This window comes from Ascaphus truei, chromosome 1 (assembly GCF_040206685.1).
Source record: "Ascaphus truei isolate aAscTru1 chromosome 1, aAscTru1.hap1, whole genome shotgun sequence".
NCBI classification, from domain to species: Eukaryota; Metazoa; Chordata; class Amphibia; order Anura; family Ascaphidae; genus Ascaphus; species Ascaphus truei.
The window spans coordinates 119994264-120006398 of NC_134483.1; positions in this window are offsets into that span (position 1 = coordinate 119994264).

A 12135-nucleotide genomic window follows, 5' to 3' on the forward strand; every position below is an offset into this window, starting at 1 on the left:
CATCTCTCGAAGGAAGTTGATACGGGATCGCACATACGCCCCCCGAGCTCTCCGATCTTCCAAGTCCCGGAGAGTGCACTTCCTCTCTACGTACATACTCTGCAGGTATTGGTCTCCTGCCACAGACAGCCGCTTCTCGAGATCGAGCACCTCCTCCCTGAGGGCCTCGATCTCAGCATCGCGCCGCCTGCTGGCACCTTTTGTGTACTCCTGACACACGAGGCGCAGATGAACCTTGCCCACGTCCCACCACTGCTCTAACGTGGCAAAGTCTGACCTGCAACCTCTCCAGGCCATCCAAAAGTCTCGGACCGTCGTCGCAAACCCCTTGTCCTCCAACAACGTATTGTTGAAGTGCCAATATGCGGCCGAGGGTGCTGCAGGTAGCAGCGTCACCGTCACGGACGCACAATTGTGGTCTGAAAACGGCGCCAGCCTAATGGCACTGGACTGGGCTCGCGACAGGCTGTGGCTGGAAATATACAGCCTGTCGATCCGGGACCAGGACATCCGTTCACCCCTAAACACCCTAACATGGGTGAACTCAGTGGATGCCTCAGGATGTTGTTCTCGCCAGACGTCTACCAAGGAGTAGCGGGTGATGACCTCCCGCAAGGCCGACGCAGAACACGGGTGTGGCTCCGGACCATTCCGGTCTTTCCGAGCCTCAAGGGTACAGTTAAAATCACCCCCGAGCACCACGTATTCGTCTGCGTCGACTGTCTCCAGGTATTCAGACATTCTGACGAAGAACTGCCTTCTCAGGGGTCCGTTGGCAGGAGCATACACGTTCAGGAAATTAAACGTGTAGTCCTCATGTCGGACCCTGATATGCAACAGGCGACCTGGAACAACAGCTTTGGCAAGCAGCAGCTCAGGTTGAAAGGATTCAGAGAACAGGGTCACCACCCCACAAGATGTCGAAGTGAGGTGGCTGAAAAAGACCTTGCCTCGCCACTCCAGATGCCAGCTGGCTTCAGCCTCTGGAGTGGTATGGGTTTCCTGCAGGAAACTCACAGAATACTTTCCCTTTTGTAAAAAGGAGAGTACCTGGAACCTTCGAAACCCGTCCTTACATCCATTAACGTTTAGCGTACCGATGCTCAAAGCCATTGGTAATCAAGAGTCTTGCTTCCCATAGGCGCTCAGGGTACTATACCCCGAGAAGCCTTTACGTGCTCTCGCAACACTTTGTTAAACTTTAGGACCCGAGTATGTTCGATAGTCCCGGAAAGTTTGGCCTTGTGGTTAGCCTTGATGTATACTCTGAGAGATTGGAGAATGACCGAAGCATCCTTCCACCTCTCAAGGGCCAACTGCACCTTCGTATGTCCATGTCTACAGAGGGTATCATCCAGGAAACTATCCAGCTCCCGGGCAGGGATAATGGGGATCGAGGAGTCCACCGACTCCATGGTGCCAGAGGACTCCCCTCTGAGCCCCAACTCCCCAGGCTCCTCTTGGCTGGAGAATTCAAGACACCCGTCCTTCTCTGCGGGGGCCTCTCTCAGCCCTAGATTGGATCCCCTCCTCGGTGTTTCCACGAGGGGGTCCACTGTGCTCTCCATCTCCATCCCCGAGTCAGGCTGTTCATGGGCAGCTGGTGGCGGCATGGCAGAGGCAGTGGTCTCCCGAGAGTCCTCGGGGGCCACAGAAGCACACATGCCACGGGTGTTCGCATCACCCACGGGAGGGCACTCACCAACCGCGGGAGGGCCCTCACCATCCGCAGGAGGGCCCCCACCGTCCGCGGGAGGGCCCTCACCATCCGCGGGAGGGACCCCACCATCCGCGGGAGGGCCCCCACCATCCGCAGGAGGGCCCCCACCATCCGCAGGAGGGCACCCACCATCCGCGGGAGGGCTCTCACCAACCATGGGGGGGCACTCCTTAGCAAGGGCTTCATAGGGAGGGTCTTTCCCAGCGTTCACTCCCAACAAAGTGCCTGCCCAAAACTCTGCACCAAGAGGGTTCAGGTCAGACAACTCCCAGATGTAATCGGAAGTGCTCACCACAACACCCTCCAAACCCTCATCCACGGGGGTCAGCCCTATCCCATCTCCTTCCTCTGGTGACGCAAACCGGGGCTTTTTATCCCTATGTGCGTCACCCGAAGGCGGTACAGCCGAAGGGGGATCTTGGTTGGCTCTGAAGATAGGTGCACTCGGCATGTCAAATTTACCGAAGCACAATTCTCCAGGGGATGCTCTCCAACCGAGAGGGGCGCTGGGAGGTTCCCCAACGTCCCCAGAGGCATCGGGTACCTCCAGCTGCATTCCCTCCAGAAATTCGAGGGGGGTGGGCTGTACATTTGTGGGATCCGGCTTACACTGGTTAATCCCAACCAGTGGGTCGGACAGGACCACCTTGTGCGGAACTGATTTTTCTTCCCGCTTCCGAGACTTCAGAGGGTAAACATAATATGGTTCACTCTCAACCTCCTCAATCACCCTCTTATTGGTTTTAAATTTGCTCTTCCTGGGGATTGATTTTCCAGGAGAGGGTGCCGCTGTTTCCATAGCAGGAGTTTCCTCCCGCTCCCCTTCACCCTGTACGGTGCTTACAATGGGGTTAGGGGGTTCTTGGGGGGGGACAGCGACAGAGGGTGACTGTTTTGGGGTGACTTTTTTCTTCCCCCTCTTTTTTGAGAGGAGAGGTTCAGATGTCACTGTTTGAGTTGCGACAGTGACATCTTCTGTGGTCCCAGGGGGGACCTGGGCCCTCGAGCTCTTTTCCTTCTCCCTCTGTTCTTTGGGGAGAGGTTCAGATGTCACTGTTCGAGATGGGGCAGTGACATATTCTGCGGTCCCAGAGGGTGCCTGGGCCTTCGAGGGCTTTTCCTTCTCTCTCTTTCTTTGGGGGAGAGGTGTAGACGTCACTGTCCGAGATGGGGCAGCGACATCTCCTGTGGTCCCAGCGGGGGCCTGGGCCCCCGAGGGCTCCGCTGCGGTGGGCGCAGCGGCACAGGGTGTTTCCTCCTGGGGGGAGACAGCGCTAACAGAGGCTGGCCGCTCCAGGGCGACCCCCTCTCCTTCCTTCCGCTCTCCAGGAAGAGGTGCAGAAGTCACTGTTCCGGATGGGACAGCGACATCTCCTGCGGTCTCAGGAGGGACCTGGGCCCTTGAGGGCCCCGCTGTGGTGGGCACAGCGGTACCGGGTGTCTTGGCAGAGGGAGGGGCGGGTGCAGGAGTTGGTATGGGTCCTCTGTTCCCTCTGAGGCAACTCCTACGAGTGTGCCCCAGCTCTCTGCACAGATAACATCTAACCCCCTCCGTGCCATAAAACACAGTGTATGCTATGCCCTCGTAGGGCACACTAAACGAACCCTCCACAGATTCATTGCTCCCTGGCAGCAGCAGTTGTACCTGCCGCCTAAATGAGAGTACATGCCTCAGCGCCCTATCTCTGCAGCCCAAAGATAATTTTATTATGGGGGACTTAATGTCTCCCAGGGCTTGCAGGTACGGCTTCATGAGGCAATCTGGGATGAAGGGGGGCACATTTGACAGAATGACCTTTGTGCCTAACCCCTCCATGGGTTCCATAGGGATGTATTTCCCCCCTACACTGATGCCTTTCTGCACCAGGTAGTGAGTGGCAGCCAGCGTACGAAGGAAGAAAATGCCCCTCCCATACATTTTGCTGGCCGCCACCACAGCAGAGGGACCCACCACATCAGCCACAGCCCTCACATATATCTCCATGTTTAGGCCAGGTGACATTGGGCACCTCACCCCAAGCTTCCTGCTCAAACAGGGCGTGGCCCCAGCATTGTTGTTGCTGGGGTTAACGCCTGCAACTGCCACATGCGCCCATGTTGGAACTGGGACTGCAGGGGTTACGCTGCTAACAGGTGCTGGGGGAGGCGTGGCCAGGGCACTGGAAGGACCAGGCCTAGGGCTGTGACTAAGAGTGTTGCTCCTAGGGGCCACAGTTTTTGGTGTTCTATATCCGGGCGTCGCCCCTGTTGCCGCACTTGTCCTATTCCCCTTTCCAGGCATGATAAACAAATAAGCCTCTAAGTCAGGGGAAGGTATTGCTTAGTGAGAGAGGTATTGAGAGAAAACTGTCCCTTTTACAAGAGATCTCTCTGCAAGGGGAAAAAACAGCAGCTTTTAAAACCTGCTGCAGTTTTAAATCTTTTCCTCTTATTATTAACTCTCTCTCTGTTATAGTAAGCAAACACCACAATTTACAAGTCTTTATAGAAAAGACACAGAGCTCTCAATAGCAAGTGAGAAAAGGAATCAGGCTTAAGAAAAACAAAAGAGTGAGATTGGAAGTTTAAACAGCCAGTAAAAACCTCCAGTAGTGAGGGAGGAGAGAGGGGTGAGACTGCAGTTTTCCAGCCAGCTAAACTGCAGCTATGCTGGGTTAAATCACTGCAGCCCCTGGGTGAAAACCAAAAACGGTTTTTAAGCCTGAAAATGCACCCAAAACCCTCTATAAAACTCCCAGTATACTCACAGTATACTCCCCCACAGATCCACAGCAAAATATAACAAATAAAGAAAGAATAAAGCGGATTCCTTACCAAATGCCTGGAGCTCTGCACATACACTTCTGAGTGGAAGCAGCCTATTTTGATCTGGTTCAATACTGATTGGCCGGCGAAGCCGGCCAATTCAGTCAAACAACAATTCTACTTGTTGCCAAGTAGAACAAAGAAAAACCAGTCAAACAAATATATAAGGGAATCAGCAAGTGCACTGTAAAAAATGCACTTAAAAAAGAAGGGTTAACTCAGAAGAACCCCTGATGGGGGATACCGAGCAGAGCACCCCGCCTAACGCCCACTGGGAGGCAAACTCCGAAACCGTCCCAGCGGACTCGGCGTTCGTGAACTCTGCCCGAATACGGGAGTGCACCAGCGCCCGGAACACTGCCACGATGTTCGTTGGGACCCCCTTCTCCAAACGCTGCTTCCTGGTCTTGTAAATGGCTACCTTAGCCACTGCCAGGAGCAGGTTAACTAGGAGATCCCTAGGCTTATTGTCTCGGGACACTGGGCACCCAAAAATAAAATGATGAGGGGAAAAACCCAGCCAGAACTGCAGAAGAAGGCTCCTCAAGGTGGATAAGAGGGGCTGCAGTCTGGCGCAGCTCAGATAAATGTGGAATACGGACTCCCGCTCGCCACAGAAGGGACAGGCGGCGGGGGAGTCCGTGAAGTGTGCCAAATACTCTCCTGTGCTCAGTGCACCGTGGAGGACCCTCCAACTCAAATCCCCGGCGGGACGGGGAACCAAAGCTGAATAGAGCTCTCTCCACCGGGGTCTCTCGTCCTCGTTCCCAAAAAATACCCGCCTCCAGATGGTATCTGGGCGGGTGACAAGGGCGAGGTAGTGCACTATATGGAGCACCAGAGAATACAGGACTTTCCTCGGCATGCCGCGAAAACATGCCGGGGACATATCCCCCAACCTGCTGAGGTTTGGGGAGATAGGAACTCGAGGGGGTTGCCTTGGTTTGGGTTCTACGCAAAGATTCGGAGAGCTGAAGTTGATAGGTTGACAAGGCTCTCCGGTCTGCAAAACCCCCTCGATGAAGGTGCGTGAGTCGGGGTGGATGGCATCTTTAATCTCCTGGATCAAACGACGAGGGACGCGGGCAGTAAGCAGACCCATACGGGGTGCGAGCTCCTCTGCTCCTACCCAGTCTCGCCGCTCATAGTCCAGGAGATCCCCGACTCTGGTCACCTGCGCCAGGATTAGCCGGCGGCAAATAGAGGGTGAATCCAACATCCGAGCCCCCACTGCCGGATTATACAGCAGGGGCTCAGCGAGGAAATCAACCCCCGCCGCCCGCTCCTTCCTGGTCGCGGAGACCAGTTTCCAGGCCTTCAGTAAGTCCCGGTAGTATGCCGGCAGCACCGAGAGGTCTCTACCTAAACCCTCAGGCCTGATGATAAACAGTTGCCGGTCATACCTCATATTGCGCAGCTGGCGAAAGAAACTGGTTGCCAGCTGGCACCACTGCGGAGACGGATCTGCGAATAGGTATCTCTGCAGGTACTGGAGGCGGAAAGTGTGTAACTGGGAGCGGACACACACCACTCCCTGTCCACCCTCCTCCAAAGGGAGACACGCAACTCCCGCAGAGACCCAATGCTTCCCCATCCAGAGGAAATCCATCAACCTCCTCTGGATCTTGTTGATAAATTCGGGGGTTGGACCCATGGCTATCAGCCGGTGCCAAAGCTGACTGGCCACCAGCTGGTTGATCACCAGGGTCCTTCCCCTAAGGGAAAGCATTCTTGACAGATACACCCATGACCCCAGACGAGCAATGACCCTTTCTTCAAGATCACTGAAGTTTTCTGGGGCCGGGTCCTCCGCAGCAGACAGGTAGACTCCCAGATACTTGAGAGTATCGCTCTCCCACGAGACATTCCGAAACGTGGGGGGCAAAGAGTCCACCTGTAAGGGACCCACCAACATGCCGGAGCACTTGGACCAGTTGATCCGAGCAGAAGAGGCCGCGGTGTAGACCTCTTGGCACGCTTGTGCCCGCTCTAGATCATCTAGGTCCTGGGCCACGAGGAGCACGTCATCGGCATAAGCCGACAGGACTACTCGCATGTCGGGCTCCCGCAGCACCAGCCCGGTGAGCCTCCTCCTCAGTAGGCAGAGGAAGGGCTCAATGGCCAGCGCGTACAGTTGCCCAGACAGGGGGCACCCTTGACGTACTCCCCGACCAAACACAAAAGGTGCCGTCAGGGACCAGTTGATCTTCACAAGACACTCTGCAGAGGCGTACAGCATCTGGAGAAAGCCCACAAATTGTGGGCCGAAGCCAAACGCCCGCAGGGTCTCCATAAGGTAACGGTGATCCACTCTGTCAAATGCCTTCTCCTGATCTAGGGACAGGAAGGCGAGTGACAGACCAGTCCTCTGCGCGTAGTGCATCAGGTCCCGGACCAGAAAAATGTTGTCATGAATGCTCCGGCCCGGGACAGTATAGGACTGGTCGGGGTGAATCACCTCTGCCAGCACGGACTTGAGCCTCAGCGAAAGCGCTTTGGCTACGACCTTATAGTCCGTGCTGAGCAGTGAGACCGGTCGCCAATTAGAGATCTGACGGAGATCCCCCTTCTTCGGCAGCAAAGACAGTATTGCCCGCCGACACGAAAGTGGCATCTCACCGATCTCCAGGGCTTCGGCTAGGACCTCGGTGAAATCAGGTCCCAGCATCTCCCAGAAAAACTGGAAGAACTCCACAGTCAGCCCGTCTAGCCCCGGCGCTTTTCCGTGGGACATTAGACTTAGGGCTTCAGAGAGCTCGGCCAGAGTCAAAGGTAACTCAAGCGGCTCCCTTCCATCCTCACTGACCGTGGGAAGCCCCTCTAATAAGACCCTGCATTTATCTGGCTGGATGGACTCCGGAGAGAAAAGATCTACATAAAATCTCCGGGTTCTGTCCCGGATGCTCTCCGGGTCAGTCAGAGGGGTACCGTCCTCTGCCAACAGGCATGTGATATGTCTACGGTTTCCCCTCTTTTTCTCCAGCGCGTAGAAGAGGCGCGACCCGCGATCCATCTCTCGAAGGAAGTTGATACGGGATCGCACATACGCCCCCCGAGCTCTCCGATCTTCCAAGTCCCGGAGAGTGCACTTCCTCTCTACGTACATACTCTGCAGGTATTGGTCTCCTGCCACAGACAGCCGCTTCTCGAGATCGAGCACCTCCTCCCTGAGGGCTTTGATCTCAGCATCGCGCCGCCTGCTGGCACCTTTTGTGTACTCCTGACACACGAGGCGCAGATGAACCTTGCCCACGTCCCACCACTGCTCTAACGTGGCAAAGTCTGACCTGCAACCTCTCCAGGCCATCCAAAAGTCTCGGACCGTCGTCGCAAACCCCTTGTCCTCCAACAACGTATTGTTGAAGTGCCAATATGCGGCCGAGGGTGCTGCAGGTAGCAGCGTCACCGTCACGGACGCACAATTGTGGTCTGAAAACGGCGCCAGCCTAATGGCACTGGACTGGGCTCGCGACAGGCTGTGGCTGGAAATATACAGCCTGTCGATCCGGGACCAGGACATCCGTTCACCCCTAAACACCCTAACATGGGTGAACTCAGTGGATGCCTCAGGATGTTGTTCTCGCCAGACGTCTACCAAGGAGTAGCGGGTGATGACCTCCCGCAAGGCCGACGCAGAACACGGGTGTGGCTCCGGACCATTCCGGTCTTTCCGAGCCTCGAGGGTACAGTTAAAATCACCCCCGAGCACCACGTATTCGTCTGCGTCGACTGTCTCCAGGTATTCAGACATTCTGACGAAGAACTGCCTTCTCAGGGGTCCGTTGGCAGGAGCATACACGTTCAGGAAATTAAACGTGTAGTCCTCGTGTCGGACCCTGATATGCAAAAGGCGACCTGGAACAACAGCTTTGGCAAGCAGCAGCTCAGGTTGAAAGGATTCAGAGAACAGGGTCACCACCCCACAAGATGTCGAAGTGAGGTGGCTGAAAAAGACCTTGCCTCGCCACTCCAGATGCCAGCTGGCTTCAGCCTCTGGAGTGGTATGGGTTTCCTGCAGGAAACTCACAGAATACTTTCCCTTTTGTAAAAAGGAGAGTACCTGGAACCTGCGAAACCCGTCCTTACATCCATTTACGTTTAGCGTACCGATGCTCAAAGCCATTGGTAATCAGGAGTCTTGCTTCCCATAGGCGCTCAGGGTACTATACCCCGAGAAGCCTTTACGTGCTCTCGCAACACTTTGTTAAACTTTAGGACCCGAGTATGTTCGATAGTCCCGGAAAGTTTGGCCTTGTGGTTAGCCTTGATGTATACTCTGAGAGATTGGAGAATGACCGAAGCATCCTTCCACCTCTCAAGGGCCAACTGCACCTTCGTATGTCCGTGTCTACAGAGGGTATCATCCAGGAAACTATCTAGCTCCCGGGCAGGGATAATGGTGATCGAGGAGTCCACCGACTCCATGGTGCCAGAGGACTCCCCTCTGAGCCCCAACTCCCCAGGCTCCTCTTGGCTGGAGAATTCAAGACCCCCGTCCTTCTCTGCGGGGGCCTCTCTCAGCCCTAGATTGGATCCCCTCCTCGGTGTTTCCACGAGGGGGTCCACTGTGCTCTCCACCTCCATCCCCGAGTCAGGATGTTCAGGGGCAGCTGGTGGCGGTATGGCAGAGGCAGTGGTCTCCCGAGAGTCCTCGGGGGCCACAGAAGCACACATGCCACGGGTGTTCGCATCACCCACGGGAGGGCACTCACCAACCGCGGGAGGGCCCTCACCATCCGCGGGAGGGCCCCCATCGTCCGCGGGAGGGCCCTCACCATCCGCGGGAGGGCCCCCACCATCCGCAGGAGGGCCCCCACCATCCGCGGGAGGGCCCCCATCGTCCGCGGGAGGGCCCTCACCATCCGCGGGAGGGCCCCCACCATCCGCAGGAGGGCCCCCACCATCCGCGGGAGGGCACCCACCATCCGCGGGAGGGCTCTCACCAACCATGGGGGGGCACTCGTTAGCAAGGGCTTCATAGGGAGGGTCTTTCCCAGCGTTCACTCCTAACAAAGTGCCTGCCCAAAACTCTGCACCAAGAGGGTTCAGGTCAGACAACTCCCAGATGTAATCGGAAGTGCTCACCACAACACCCTCCAAACCCTCATCCACGGGGGTCAGCCCTAACCCATCTCCTTCCTCTGGTGACGCAAACCGGGGCTTTTTATCCCTATGTGCGTCACCCGAAGGCGGTACAGCCGAAGGGGGATCTTGGCTGGCTCTGAAGATAGGTGCACTCGGCATGTCAAATTTACCGAAGCACAATTCTCCAGGGGATGCTCTCCAACCGAGAGGGGCGCTGGGAGGTTCCCCAACGTCCCCAGAGGCATCGGGTACCTCCAGCTGCATTCCTTCCAGAAATTCAAGGGGGGGGGGCTGTACATTTGTGGGATCCGGCTTACACTGGTTAATCCCAACCAGTGGGTCGGACAGGACCACCTTGTGCGGAACTGATTTTTCTTTCCGCTTCCGAGACTTCAGAGGGTAAACATAATATGGTTCACTCTCAACCTCCTCAATCACCCTCTTATTGGTTTTAAATTTGCTCTTCCTGGGGATTGATTTCCCAGGAGAGGGTGCCGCTGTTTCCATAGCAGGAGTTTCCTCCCGCTCCCCTTCACCCTGTACGGTGCTTACAATGGGGTTAGGGGGTTCTTGGGGGGGGACAGCGACAGAGGGTGACTGTTTTGGGGTGACTTTTTTCTTCCCCCTCTTTTTTGAGAGGAGAGGTTCAGATGTCACTGTTTGAGTTGCGACAGTGACATCTTCTGTGGTCCCATGGGGGACCTGGGCCCTCGAGCTCTTTTCCTTCTCCCTCTGTTCTTTGGGGAGAGGTTCAGATGTCACTGTTCGAGATGGGGCAGTGACATCTTCTGCGGTCCCAGAGGGGGCCTGGGCCTTCGAGGGCTTTTCCCTCTCTCTCCTTCTTTGGGGGAGAGGTGTAGACGTCACTGTCCGAGATGGGGCAGCGACATCTCCTGTGGTCCCAGCGGGGGCCTGGGCCCCCGAGGGCTCCGCTGCGGTGGGTGCAGCGGCACAGGGCGTTTCCCCCTGGGGGGAGACAGCGCTAACAGAGGCTGGCCGCTCCAGGGCGACCCCCTCTCCTTCCTTCCGCTCTCCAGGAAGAGGTGCAGAAGTCACTGTTCCAGATGGGACAGCGACATCTCCTGCGGTCTCAGGAGGGACCTGGGCCCCTGAGGGCCCCGCTGTGGTGGGCACAGCGGTACCGGGTGTCTTGGCAGAGGGAGGGGCGGGTGCAGGAGTTGGGATGGGTCCTCTGTTCCCTCTGAGGCAACTCCTACGAGTGTGCCCCAGCTCTCTGCACAGATAACATCTAACCCCCTCCGTGCCATAAAACACAGTGTATTCTATGCCCTCGTAGGGCACCCTAAACGAACCCTCCACAGATTCATTGCTCCCTGGCAGCAGCAGTTGTACCTGCCGCCTAAATGAGAGTACATGCCTCAGCGCCCTATCTCTGCAGCCCAAAGATAATTTTATTATGGGGGACTTAATGTCTCCCAGGGCTTGCAGGTACGGCTTCATGAGGCAATCTGGGATGAAGGGGGGCACATTTGACAGAATGACCTTTGTGCCTAACCCCTCCATGGGTTCCATAGGGATGTATTTCCCCCTACACTGATGCCTTTCTGCACCAGGTAGTGAGTGGCAGCCAGCGTACGAAGGAAGAAAATGCCCCTCCCATACATTTTGCTGGCCGCCACCACAGCAGAGGGACCCACCACATCAGCCACAGCCCTCACATATATCTCCATGTTTAGGCCAGGTGACATTGGGCACCTCACCCCAAGCTTCCTGCTCAAACAGGGCGTGGCCCCAGCATTGTTGTTGCTGGGGTTAACGCCTGCAACTGCCACATGCGCCCATGTTGGAACTGGGACTGCAGGGGTTACGCTGCTAACAGGTGCTGGGGGAGGCGTGGCCAGGGCACTGGAAGGACCAGGCCTAGGGCTGTGACTAAGAGTGTTGCTCCTAGGGGCCACAGTTTTTGGTGTTCTATATCCGGGCGTCGCCCCTGTTGCCGCACTTGTCCTATTCCCCTTTCCAGGCATGATAAACAAATAAGCCTCTAAGTCAGGGGAAGGTATTGCTTAGTGAGAGAGGTATTGAGAGAAAACTGTCCCTTTTACAAGAGATCTCTCTGCAAGGGGAAAAAACAGCAGCTTTTAAAACCTGCTGCAGTTTTAAATCTTTTCCTCTTATTATTAACTCTCTCTCTGTTATAGTAAGCAAACACCACAATTTTACAAGTCTTTATAGAAAAGACACAGAGCTCTCAATAGCAAGTGAGAAAAGGAATCAGGCCTAAGAAAAACAAAAGAGTGAAATTGGAAGTTTAAACAGCCAGTAAAAACCTCCAGTAGTGAGGGAGGAGAGAGGGGTGAGACTGCAGTTTTCCAGCCAGCTAAACTGCAGCTATGCTGGGTTAAATCACTGCAGCCCCTGGGTGAAAACCAAAAACGGGTTTTAAGCCTGAAAATGCACCCAAAACCCTCTATAAAACTCCCAGTATACTCACAGTATACTCCCCCACAGATCCACAGCAAAATATAACAAATAAAGAAAGAATAAAGCCGATTCCTTACCAA